We start from the raw sequence: 14,228 nt of genomic DNA, 5'->3' as shown, positions 1-14,228 counted from the left end.
TATATTGTTGAAATTGGAAGCTGAATTGCATGACTGTGTACAAAAATTGGCAAATAATAGTTTGTTTTATTCAAGGCAACGGTTTTGGGAATCGGGTGATAGGAATGGCAAATTGTTGGCTGGTAGGCTTAGAGGGATGATTACGGACACATGTGTCTCTTCTATTCAAACAGATGGAGGAGTTACTTTACATATGACAAAAGAAATTTGTGAGTGTTTTAGGGGTTACTATGAGCAGTTATATAAGGAGGAGATATATCCCAGTACGGAGAACCTAGAAAAATGCTTTGATATAATTTCTCTGTCTAAGTTAGATTAAGGGAAAAGGGACATGTTGGACTCTGTGATATGTTGCTGAAGTATATACTGCTATCTCACAAATGAAGGATGGGAAATAGCCTGGGCCGGATGGCTTGGTGGCAGAGTTGAATAAGAAGTTTGACTCTCTAGTGGCGCCAATTTTATGTGAAGTTTATAATGATTTTTTGCAAACTGGAATAATGTGTGATTTGATGAAAGAGGCGTTGATTATTGTAATTCCAAAACCAAATAGGGACCATAAAAAATGTGGGAATTATAGACCCATCTCTCTATTGAATGTTGATCTAAACATTTTTACAAAAATGTGGGCTAATAGGTTGAAGTCATGTATGGGTGATCTGATTGATGGGTCTCAGGTGGGTTTTACTCTGGGACGGTTTGGGTACGATAATATACAAACATTGTTAAATGTGATTGGCACACATGATGGAAAAAATTTAAATTACATTGTTGGTTTGTTTGATGCTGAAAAGGCCTTTGACAGGGTCAACCGGAAATTTATGGAATATGCGTTGCTGAAAATGGGGTTTGGGCCAATGTTTATGAAGATGATAGAGTGTATCTATCGTGATGTGAGGGCGCAGGTGCAAGTTAATGGAGAGATTTCAAAGTCGTTTCCACTTTTGAAGGGAACACATCAAGGTTGTCCGCTATCACCATTTTTGTTTAATCTGGCATTGGAGCCTTTGGCGGAATACATCAGACAATGTGAATTGATAAAAGGAATACGGGTAGGGAAAACTGAGATCAAAATGTTGTCCTACACAGATGATATGATGATTTTGTTGTCTAATCCAGAAGAATGTGGGGCTATACTGCTATACTGAAGGGGATGTTTGAAGAAATGGGAAAATTATCTGGACACAAAGTTAATTGGGAAAAAACTGTGATATTTCCATTATCTAGGACATGTGATAGTAGTATCTTGGAATCTTGGAATTGTAAATGGTCGCCTGAGGTGTTACGTACTTGGGTATTTATATTGTGGGAGATCTGGGTAAAATAGTTCTGTGTAATTTTGACAAGGTGCTACCTAAAATATCATTGATTATTAAAAATTGGGAGGTATTAAATTTTAATCTGTGTCGAAAATCAATGCAATCAAAATGGTTTTGTTACCTAAATTGTTATATATTATTCAATCAATACCGTTGCGAATATATAGAAAACAATTGTCCAAGATAGATAAACTTTTTCAATCCTTTTTGTGGGGAACTAATAAAATACCTCGTATTCCAAAATGTATGTTAATGCAGAGAGTTGAGGAAGGTCGGTTTGGATATCCAGACCTGGTGAAATACTGCAATGCTTTTTTGCTTAAAAAGAGTTCACATTATTTTAACGAAGAACACGCTAAGGAACCGATTTGGTTGAGAATGGAGAGGGAGTTGTGTGCACCATTTCATTTGGATAACATATATAGTATGGGAAGATTGCCTAATAAAAGGCTAAAAATGCCAACGATACTGGCAACTAGACAAGCTGTGGGGTTATGGTTTAGGGATAATGAACAGAGTTATGGTTTCAGCTTGGATGCCTCTATTTGGTATAATGAACCGCTACAAATTGATAATAGATGTCTGTACTGGAAGAGTTGGGTTCAGAGAGGAATTCCGAAACTGGGAGATATTTTGGATGGAAACAGATTGCTGAATTTTGATGAACTTAAAGGTAAATTTGATCTCAGGCAGAGAGAATTGAATAGATATTTGGATCTGGTTGCCTTTATTAATCAAAGGAGGGATATGGCTAGTGGTACAATTGGAGTGAAACCTTAGTAAATTGTTAGAGGAACAGGAGTATGGTGTAAGGACTTATATGCAGTTTATGCCCTTGGAAGGGGGTCATGTTTTAGCTTGGGATGGGTTGAAAGAGGCCTGGGCGAATGATTTGAGTAGGTTTATATCTGAAAAGGATTGGAGGAATATTTTAACGGTGGGTGTGAATTTGAAGGGAGATATGACTTTGCATTTGATTCAACAGAAAATTATTGGGAGGGTTTATTGGACACTGGTTAAAATGTTTAAGTTAAAACTGAGATTGGATGACCTGTGTTGGAGCTGTGGTACTGGCAGAGGTACGCTTTTGCATCTGCTATTGGAATGTACAAGGGTTTGGACATTTTAAGAAGAGGTAATAGACAGGATTGATTTGGTTTTTGGTATAAACCTGCTGCGATCTGCGGCAAACATAATCTTGCTCTCGCATGAAGATAGATGTACGAAAACTATGAAGTATAATTTATGGATTGACAAGGCTGTGATGATTGTAATTAAGTTGATCCTCAGAATTTGGAAGACAAGGAAGAAGCCTAAGGTTGATGACTGGTTGATGGAATTACAAATATTGTCACAATATGAGAAGATCTCAATTAAAAATAAGGATAAGGAAGAGGTGTACTTGTCATTATGGGGACCGTTTGATGACCTTTATGGATGAAGTAGTTGTAAGCGATATTCAATCAACACTACAGCCAAGTCAATGCCTAGTCTGGGAAGCTGAGGAAAACCCTTATTAATGTATTTTTATGTCTAGTTCAGTACTCTGGATGACCACCCTTGTATAACACCCCCCTCTTAGAATCCCCCTGACCCCTCTGAGCCAAGAAGTAGGTTTGTTTTGCAAATTAAAAGGTTTGAGAATTTAAACTATATATATATATATATCACACTTTATAATAAATTAATATCTGATAGTACACTTAGACATATGATGTTGATCAACAATGGGTAATCTGGCACTAGCACACTTCTTTACAATCAATGAGGAGTTAGTATGGGATGGATAAAGTAGTAAAAATACTTATACGATTTCAAGGGAAAAGCAATGAGGAATAAAATGCAGTACAGAAATACTTGATATGATTTTAGCAAAAGATAAGATAATCACTTTTTCTCTGGCAATTCACCCCCCTCCCCTATGCAATGTAAGAAATGGAAGGAGATGGAAAGAGGAGCACACAGTTCTCAGGAATGCAATCAAATACAATACGAAATTCAGTTCCCCCCCAGCAAACTTAGAGGAAACAGGTAGGAGTTTGAAACATAGGCCCAAAATGTTTTTTAAATGTGATGGCAATGGATGGGAAAATGTGCCAACTGATTTTAATTCCCTCTAGAGATTCAGGGTGAGTGGGAGATGCGTGTTGGTATTAGTTCAGGCTCACTTTAGCAATGCTCTATGAGTTATTACCAGGTTGCAAATGGATTTTAACAAAAGAAAGAATGGAGCTGCCATTTTGACAAGTGGAGAAATTGAGCCAAAATCGCAAATCGCGGTAAAAGTATAAGGACTAGGAAGTCGGTTCTTGTTCCAAGCTTTCAGAGGAAAGTTAAACCAAGTTCCTAGCACAAACGGTTCTAGAGATACGGACAATTTAATAAAGGTAGATTTTCGGATTTAGAGTAAAACTCAAAATGACAGGTGACAGCTTGCAGCTGCAGAATTGACAGGTGACAGTGTGCAGCTTTAAAAATGACAGATGACACGATTTCTAGGAGACAGTTCTACTTAGGTTAAAATAGTTTGGATTAGATTATTTTAACTAAGAGATTGGTTCTGCACAGTTCTGCTAGTACTCACAATATAAATTTGAACTAGGCCTCGTCACGGATCTGGTCAACACGTCCGGCTGCGGTTCTGTCTGCTCGGCGGGTCAATCAGGCACCGGTCCTGCTCACAGCGATCTGGGTGAGCTCTGCTCTGCTGGTCTAGCCTCTCTGGATTCAGCGGCCTCTGGTTCTGGATACTGCTCTGCTCTCCGGTCTGGATCAAGTGGATTCTGGATGTAACACTGCTTTCTGGGTACTGGCAAGAGTTCTTGGCAAAAGAATTCAGACAGCTCGCCCGGCTGTGGAATAGTTTGCAAATGATTTTGAGGCCTGCTGACAAATACTTTTGCTTGCAGTGGGCCTTCTTGGATCAAAGTTCTGTAGTCTCTGTTTAGCTTGGAAGTCTAAGTGTTGGATCTCTGGATGTGAAGTCGTCGGTCAGCATGCTCCGCAGCAAATGGAATTGAATGTCTCTACCTGTCCCAGCAGTCTCTTTTTATGTGTTTTGAAAATGGGTGTGTGCCTGGGCTTAGCTAAGCCTGCACCTCTCTACTTGTCATTGGCCCAATTCTCCCCTCTCCCATGATTGGGGGAACTGAGTTGTGAGTCAGAGTTATGAAGTAGATTTTATGGCCAGAGGGTCCTCCCCTGGTCAGTTTGCCCACAAATCTATATTTGATTCAAATACATCTTTCCCAGATATACAATTTGTTGAAATTACATGTGCACATTATATATTCCTTATGGTCCATGCTTGTCCGCCTCTGATCTTCCTGGGGGCTTGCATTCAAAAATGATAACATTTTGCGCTTTTTAACTGGTTTAGCAATATCGGACATTTACCCAAAATTACACACATGTGCGCAAGGAGTATGGACATTAATTGATGAAGTGTCAGATTTTTAACATGCAGACATTTGGAGTGAGACCCTATTTTCCGCTAGCAACCCCCCAGAATACACCACAGGGTCCTAACGCCTCTCAAAATGTTCACAGAAAAATCACAAAAATAATGATATTAGTTATATAATTCTGACAAGTCCGCACTATGAGTTATCTATCTTTTTAAAATTATGCCCTGGTCAAAAAGGGGTGTGGCTTCCCACATCACAGGGTGGAATAACTGGTTTATCCACTTCCCGCAAGCCAGCTTGTTCACAGAGGCACAGCTGCCCCCCAGTTTCTCCCAAGAGGAAGCTATTTTACGACGCCCCCAATATAACATTTGCCTGAGTCCAGGACAGGCCTTTGTTCAACTCCCTGTAGTCGCCAGCTGCTCCACCCCTAATCTAATCAGAGAGGTGTTAACTCCTTTTGGCCAGGGGCAGAGTGGCTGAGCATCCAGTTTCAACTCCTGTCGGAGGTAGTTGTCAGGCAGAATTCAGTTTCATTAAGCCAGGTTTCAGCTAAATGTCACTTTTTGTTCCCAGATTTCTACATTCAAATCAAACTGACAATTTTTACCAATACATTAAATAATTACTTCCTTCAAGTCATTTCAGAATATAGTTTTACATTGTATCCACCTCTTAGCAAGTCTTTCCTTGGTCTGGTTTTGTTTCATTTGTTCAGTTTTACACAAAAGTCTGGTGGTTTTAAAACGCTGGCTTTCTGATAGTGGTGAGTACTGGTAATGCAACCATTTTTGGGATTAAGAAAATGAATTCCCCACAGTTCTGGGTTGCTTTTGGCAATCAGCATTGCCATTCCCAATGGTTTCAGGCTACTGTGTGTGTAGCCCAATGGTGGTTTTAGGCAGTGCCCTCTAGTGCTCACAACATAGGCAAAAATGGGTGGCAGCCTATTCTTCATGTTTTCCCTGTGCACTCTCTGGGGAGTTCTGGCCATCATGATGTTTTCCATGCCAGTACTGCACAGTTTTATGGTAGGGCTTGTATGCATGGGTAAAACATCCCACATAGTGGGATATTGGACGGAACAAGTAAGGCTTTTCTTTTTTCTTTTTCTTTTTCTTTCTTCTCCATTTTCTTTCTCTTCTATTCTCTTGTTGTTTATGTTGTCTGATGTTTGTCTGTGGTGGTAATGAGTGTATTTGGTGGTGATTAATTTTACGTTTCGCATAGGGGGGTTTGATTCCTGAAATCTATATTGTGGATGTTCAAGTAGTATGGATTTACATTTTTATTGTGAAATGTTAGATATATGCGAAATTGTTGTAATTTGATGGGAATTCAATAAAGAAATATAAATAAATAAATAAAAAAGCAGTATTACACTACTGTGATGGCTGCTGCAATGAAGGATGTTTTGCAGCATAGAAAACCACTTACAGTTGAAGTGAAATTAAAGGGAGGTTTGTATAATATGTAGTCATATGAAGTTGTGCTATAGTTTTGACATAGTTTTGACATAAGGGATCATTTAAAAAAAAGATATCATTACTGTTTGCATTCTAGTTTTGTAAGTGAGGTATTTTTAATAATTCAGTTGTTCACTGCTATATTATGTAGCACATGTGGCAGTAACTATGCAAGCAGAAGTACTTTTAGGTACTGCAGTGAAGCATGTTTTACAGCTTAGAGAAGCTGTTGTAGTTGAAGTGAAGTTAAAGGCAAAGTTGTATAATGCAATATAATGTGAAGGTCTGCTATAGTTTTGAGAGAAGGCAGGTAATAGTTTTTCAAAAGATGCAATTTTTTGTTGTACTCTAGGTTGGAAATTGAGGTATTTTTAATTACGGAATTGTGCAGTGTTATAATTGTGCAGTGTTATAAGTAGTAGCATATGTAGGAGCACTATGCAAGTATATGTACTTGTAAAAGCTCTAATGTAGTATTGGGATAGGTGCTGCAGTGAAGCATGTTTTGCAGCACAGAAAGACAGTTATAGTTCAAGTGAAGTTAAAGGCAAGGTTGTGTAATACAGTTAAATATGACGGTCTCATAGATTTGACAGAAGGCAGGTCAATTAAAAACAAAGTCATTATTTGTTGTATTCCAACTTGATAATTGAGGTATTTTTAATTATGTGATTGTGCCCTGCTATACGTAGTAGCACATGTTGCAGTTACTATGCAAGCAGAAGTACTTTTAAAAGCACTAAAGAAATATTAGGATGTGTGTCGCAGTGAAGCATATTTTGCAGCACAGAAAAACAGTTATTCTTGAACTCATATTATAAAAAAGGTGGTATAGAATATTACTTTTGAAAATTAAAACATACCTGTAGTATGGCTTCTTAGATGTAAATTCTGGAAATAGAAATCTGTAAAAGTTTGCACAGTAGGTCGTAATAGAGCAGGCTCTGAATCACAGCACAAATGTACTATTCGAGTTGAAAGATACATCTGAACTGTTGAACTAAGCTGAGAGCATTGGGTGTAGGGTTTTTGGATGTGATTAGTGGATGTGGACTTGACTGTTTAAATGTAGTCAATCAGTGAGTGTACAGAGATAAGGGTAAAAAGGTATGAAGGGCTACCCGTGCATCAATGTCCGCGGATATACACACATGTTTGCAGACGACACGTGCCATCCCGGCTCTTTTTCCATGCCCTGAAGGGAAAGAGGTTTGCAAAGACCATGGACTTCAGAATTGTCAACCAATCAGGACTTCTCTTTGTGGGGGAGGAGTTGAACTGCAGAGGAGAACATGGCGGCAAGTGCTTTATTTCTTGTTTGAATTGCTGAAAACATGGAGCTCAACAAGAAGACTCTTTGGATTAAAGGATATTTGTGGGTTGGCTGCAGATATATGCAGAGCAGCTTGGTATCTCACATAATCTTAGCTTTGAAAAATTGGAAGTGGTATGGTGTGGAGTTCATGGCATGAAATTCTGCCTTGTGTGTGAAGATCTGGTGCATTTTAAATATCCAGAAATGATTATAGTACATTGTGGACGTAATGGTTTAGGGTATGTAACTGGTGTATCTTTGCAGTTTTCCATGGAAGATACTTTCAAAAGTCTGTTGAAACATTTTCCACAAACAAGGTTTATTTTTTTCATGAATTACACAGAGACAGGTGTGTAAAATGTCCAAGCTGGTTGTCCACAAATAGAAAAAGCTATATGTCCATTTCTGCAAGATTCTGGAATATCATCTTTTGCAAATGATAATATACTACATGATGGAGTAAACATTTTTAGGAAAGATATTGTACATTTTACAAATGTTGGTAATGAGAGAGAATTGTCTTTCCAGTTTTTTGGAATGCAGTGAAAGTTTTTTGTGAAACAAAAATAAATTGGAAGAAGAGTATCCAATGAGAACATGTAGGAGGACACATTGCATGTGTACATGTTAAACTCATACTCTTACAAGAACAAAAAGGCTCTTTTAAGAGCCAACATAAAAATCTACCCAAAATAAGGAGTCCAGTTGACACACCTTACATTCCATGATTTTTGATCATATAGTCCGCAGACCTAGTCACAGGTCCACGGACATCAAGGGTTGAAAGGCACAGAAAGGGAGATCATGTTCTTCGATGGTGTAAAGTGAAAGAAAGGGAAAATCGACTTCGGTAAGGCTTTAACAATTTCCAATCACACCACGCTGCATTTTAAATTGTTTGCATTGCAGAGAGGAGGGGTGGAAAAGAATTTCATTTCAGTCAACTTTTTTCCTCTGTGCTATAAAAATGCTTCAGTATTTCCACCAGCATGGATTTTAATGCCAATGAAAATGCTGGAGATTATTACAGAGTCCACCTTCTTTATGCATCAACATAAAACAGGCAGACTCCACAATGATTTACTGTACACATTTTCTTTTGTTCTGTTTTTAAACTTTGAAAGGTGGTTCCCCATGGAACCTACTTTTTTGGTGTTTTTACATTTTTGGAAAGTCGAAGGGGAGGGGCACCAACCAACAGTAGAAAGGAGGGACAGGTGGGTCTCGGAAGATATTGGGCTATGGTGATGTAACTGAGGGGGCATTCCTTTTCATGCACCTTCAAGGGAGCCTCAAAGGCACTGCAGAATGTCCCCCCCTGGCAGATGAGTGCATTTCAGTATATACAGAGGACAGATGTCCTCCGAAAGTCGGGATCAACTGCCTCTTGCATAGCCTGTGGTACAGCAGGAGGAATCCTGTACCTAACAGAGGTGGAACAAGTATGGGCAGGAGCAGAAGGTGAGAAAAGCACTGTCTTTCTCAGGGCAGTCAGGTGGAAAGTCCAGTTGTGTATTGCCCCTTCTGAGCACGACTGAGTGCGACACCACACTCAATGCAGAGCATGCATGCAGTCTGAGCCTTTGGCACTGTGCCAATGGTGGTATAGCACAGATCTACTTTCAGTTTTCTTATTTTCTTCAGGATTGCTTTGTTCTTCTTGTTCTAGATTGTGAAGTATGAGAGATATGTAATACAAGGAATTTATTAGTTTATATATACATAACAGAATTGTTATTCTTCAGTTATATCTTCTTCCAGAAAGTATAACTCTAGCCATTCCAGAGTGCTTGCCATTTCTATTACAATATACGTTTATATTCAGTTATGTACCATTTTCACATACTTATTTTTATTACAATTACATAATTAATGTTTATAACTGAAATGAAAATGTCCTGTTTACTTACTAAAGTTTTGAAATGATTTTCCTCACTGACACAAATGTTGTGCTTCAGTGCCTGTCAGGTGTTCGAGTGAATTGTGTATACAGGGTGTGCAGTTTTCTTCACTATATGGTACTATGCATAATATCGTGTTATCATTTTAGCAAAGATGCGCTCTGATTATTGAGTGACTTTTACACTGTCTCCCTGATATTTCTTGTTCGCAATCGTGAAATTTGCACTGTTGAGTGTAATATTACCCACTGTGACTGGGCTGAGCATTCATTTACTTAACAATTATAGTAGAAGATGCATTTGCAACGGAGCATTTGTAATTGTACCCTGCCCCCGCCAATTGGTAGGGGCGCAGACGTGCCTTAACACATGTGATTACGCAGGTATTTAAGCAGCACGCTGGAGCTCGCCCATTATTTCCTTCGATTCTTGGGAGGGAGAGACGTCGGTGATCTGGGACCTTCGTATGCTTGGAGGCATAAGCTGCGTTTTTGGCTTTACTTTTTTCCGTGGTTGATTTGCACAACGGAAAATCCAGATTTGCTTTTGTTAAACGTGCAACTTTGCCTTTTCTCCTTTTCGCGCACACGTCTCGCTTTGCACTCATGTCTCCTAATTGTTTAGCTTTCAGATAATATTCGGTATTCTCTGAAAAAGAGCCGTAGTTTATTACACAGCGGGCCTGACCAATTTAGACTTGGTTACCGACTGCGAAGTTGGATGCTCAATGATTGCCCCTGATGGGCTGTTTTCTGTGACCACATACACTACGGTATCCTTTTACGAGATGTGTAAGGCTCCGCAGTGTATACTTGATGCAAACGGCTTATTTCATTTAAACTTGCTCAGCATTCGATTGGTTTGTCTGGTGTTTGTTTCAAAGCACCTTTTGGTCAGCATATTAATCTTATGTCCGTTTGGAAGAGAGACTATTTCACCGGTTTCGTATTTTTAACGCACTGTTTGCTAGTGAGTCAACTGTATGTGCGCTGGAGCAAGAGACACTTTTACAACTTCACTATGTTTCCTAGTGGCTAAATACTGGACAGGAACCTCATAGAACTCGAACACGGCCATCATAGCTGCACGATACGGCCTTTGAGGCTGTTGTATGGCTGTTCCCAAAGAGAATTTTGATTGGGCTGTTTATGGGTGAGCAGACATTCTCTTAATAATCCCGTTTGTTTTTTTGAACTAGCCGCTCTTTCCAGTTGAAAGTATAGCCATGACTTAATTATGTGGAGTGACAAATTGTAGTCTGGTTTGCTAACTCCCCCTCCATTGGCCATTGGCCACTTTTCAATATGGGGTTATTGCTTCCCTCTCTAAATCGTCTTGGGAATAAGAGGTTTATAACATCTGTCCTTTTACATGTCTAATGATGTTTTCCTCTAGGACTTCCTTATGAAGAAGCCTAGAAATTGACTGGGTAACTCAATGATGAGATTCAGTGGTCGAAGTGGGCGGGAGCGGTGCTCCTCTACTTCTTTTAATTAAGTTTTACCGTTCCTATACTTTTATTTTACAAATAAACTGTTCCGGAACGGTTTCGTTTTAAAATAAAAGTGTAGGAAGAAGTGGAAACCTGCACTTTCAGTGCACTGCACAGGACGTTCTGTTAAACAGCAGGTACATGTGTTTTGGGGTTTGTATTGTGCATGGGAGGAGGCGTGGTGATGGGGTTTGTGGGGAGCGGTGCAGACCAGTAGGGAACATAGTTCCACTACTTCTTTTCGTACACTTCGACCACTGATCAGATTGTATTATGTGTGCCCACAATTGCAAATCCTTGCTTTTGTATGATGCTGCTCTACTCCCAGTTTTTTGCATTGATGGATTTGAAACACCCCAAAGAGTTTTCTATGATTAATCATTGGGAATTAGAATTCATTTCTGGGGACATACGGTCCACTTACAACTATGTTTTCTTTCTGTTTCAGGACAAGAAACGTCTGCCCTCTTCAAGTTTAGCAATTTATATGCTGAATACAAGTTGAAGATTAGATATGGATCAACAATGGGCCCTCATCATCTCTTTGGCTTTACAACTGAAGTTTTACAATTGAGAAATGATTGATTGTTTTTGTTGACAGATGACAGACAGGGCTTCCCTGATGAATTTCCCTGATCTTACTGTTTAAAGTGTTTGTGAGGAAAGAAACATGTTGGATGGATTGATTGTGTATGAATCAGTTTGATTGAGAGTATGGCAGACTAATGTTCTGATTGTTTGAAATTATGATTTGTTCTTTTTCTAATTACTAATTTATGCAGATTTAGCCTGCACTTTTGATGTGAGCTAGAATACCAAGTTATTTCTACCCTGTTTTTTTTAAAATTAGTACTGTCTGTTCTTTGTACAATCTTTGGTTGATATTAAGATCAGTAACGTATTTTATGGTTTGTGGAAATTTTGTTTATTTGTATTATTATTAGAATTTGTATCTTATGACCTTGGTCGGACTGGTGGTTAGTTTAATTTCAAGAAAACTACCAGCTATGCTCACTAAAAGAGCATGTTATTTTGTTAAAGAGGGTTGAGTGCCAGATCCTGAAACAAAACGCTGCTTATAAGCTTGTTTGTTAGGTAAAGGTTTTGAACCTCATTTTGAGGGCGTGTGCTTATATTGCAGGATCATTTTCCCTCACACCTCCTTGTGTGTAGTCAGTTATATTTTTTAAAACAATATTTACATTTTGAAACTGATAAGCAATATAAAACATAGTTGTATTCATTGTTCTACATATATTTTTTTCTACTAAAACAAATAAATACTATTGGGTCTTCCTGTGATTCTGGGTACTATGCATGCCACCTGTCCCCAGGTGTGTCGGGGGACTGGCAATACTGCTTGTGGACATGATAGCTAATATGTGGGAGGGGAGAATGATTTTTAACTGCAAAATTTGTCAAGAGAACTTATGACTTTGCTGGTAAATTAGGTTACATAGGTAAACACCTATGAAAAACTTTTTTGATGGTAAAGTTGCACTAATTAAAACCTACAAAATCCAGGAACAAAACTATAAATAAAGGGACGTTATGGTTGCAAGATAAAATAAAAAACCAAAGAAATGTGCAAGGTATGGTAAGCTGTACAACCACGGTTTATGCCACCACCATACACTGCTCACACTAACACCCAGGATGTCAAAGAGTACATCACAATTGGCATCATCATTGATATCACTGATAAAATCAAATATAACATCACTACTGTGTAACAATCCTGATGGAAAGTCCTTACAAGGGATTCTATTTAGAGTGTTGCTAGCAACATATTATGGGTGATCAGTAGGCCTCTCATGAACTATTCCATGTTTCACAAAATGTACTTATTGAAACAGAAATGCTCTACTGAAGTTTTGTTGTTAATACAGCAATCTAATAATACATAGGCAATAGCTACTGCATGAAACATTCTTAATCTGGTATATTTGGCTAGTACAATCATAAATCAATGTCTTTCATAATTTTGACTAATGTTGAAATTGGAATGAAGAGCTAGCAATACAAGACACAGGTGTTTATATACAGAGTATATGTAGAGCATTAACTCATACAAATCTGAGGCAAATACAGGGAAATGCTAGTAAGGAGGAAACAAATACTATATAAACATTATATTATATGTCTGGGGCCTGCCTATTGTTCAATGTATGTGCATCATGAGCTCAGGCCAAACCAAGTAATTAAGACATAGTACAAGGTCAATGTCTACATATACAGCACCTTTAGAGTTTGTGTATTATGTTTTCAATGCAGTATGCACAGATCAAGTCCTCTGCTTAAAATTCTTACCATCAATGAACAACAACTTCCTAGGATATGTAATGTCATCAATGATGCCATTTGTGATGTAATCTTTGGTGTCATGGGTGTTAGTGTGAGCAGTGTATGTGGTGGCGTGAGATGCAGGTGCATAGCTTACCATGATGTGCACATTTCTTTGGTTTTTCGATGTTACTGTACAACCATAACATCCCTTTAATAAGGTTTTTTCATTGAGTATATCTTACTATATAATAAAAGGCCAGATTTGTTTGTCCGATGTCGTCGTGTGCAGTAGAGGCAGCTCAAATGCACAGAATGCTGTGCTAGAGGGAGCTGTTGCCTTAGGATATACAGTGGTTCAATTTGCATAGCTTCACCTATTGTCACCACTAGAGGGAGCTGTAGGCTTAGGATCTATAGTAGTCTTTGTGTGTGTGTGTGTGTGTATATATATATATGTATTTATATATTTTTTTCAGTGAAAACGTTGTTAAAGGGACATTAGTGTTAAATTGCACTAATAAAAACCTATCAAATTCAGTGAAAATACTTTGTTAAAGGGATGTTATGGTTACAAGCAAAATCGAAAACCCCAAGAAATTTGCCAGTTATGGTAAGCTAACGAACCACTGCTATGCACTGACATTGATGACATCACATATCTGGAGCTGTTATTTTTCTCCAGTGACTGTGATTTTAAAGTACTTCCATTGGTCATACTGCATTGAAAACATTATACAAATACTCTAAAGGTGCTGTATATGTAGACCGTAACCTTCTCCACTGTTCTAAAGGTACTTTCCTAAACGTTTTGCCTGAACTCATTCATGGGACAATAAGCAGGCCCAGACAGTCAATTCAATGTGTGTACATGATAAAGACCTCCAATCTAAGTGACATCTTCTGGTCATGGTGTTTGTTTCCTCTTTACTAGAGTTTCCATGTCTGTGCATCTGATGTTATATGTATTGGTGCTCTCCATGTAAATATATTTTGTAATTTCACATGAGCCCCCACTGTAAAATCTGTGGTGTGCAATGTAAAA

General features: G+C 38.4%; 1 long non-coding RNA gene across 1 annotated transcript in view; it reads left to right on the top strand.

Annotated features, from left to right (window-relative positions):
- Positions 1–12,314, top strand: part of LOC138511000 (uncharacterized) — a 252,151-nt gene extending 239,837 nt beyond the window's left edge. Inside the window, exon 3 of the long non-coding RNA XR_011280526.1 lies at positions 11,349–12,314. This is a non-coding gene — a long non-coding RNA (uncharacterized lncRNA). The remainder of the gene's footprint in view (positions 1–11,348) is intronic.
- Positions 12,315–14,228: the final 1,914 nt, after the last annotated feature.

This window comes from Ambystoma mexicanum, chromosome 6p (assembly GCF_040938575.1).
Source record: "Ambystoma mexicanum isolate Mex_15411 chromosome 6p, UKY_AmexF1_1, whole genome shotgun sequence".
In the NCBI taxonomy this organism is placed as follows: Eukaryota; Metazoa; Chordata; class Amphibia; order Caudata; family Ambystomatidae; genus Ambystoma; species Ambystoma mexicanum.
The sequence above is the reverse complement of the archived record's forward strand: the minus strand, read 5'-3'. Positions and strand labels throughout refer to the sequence as shown.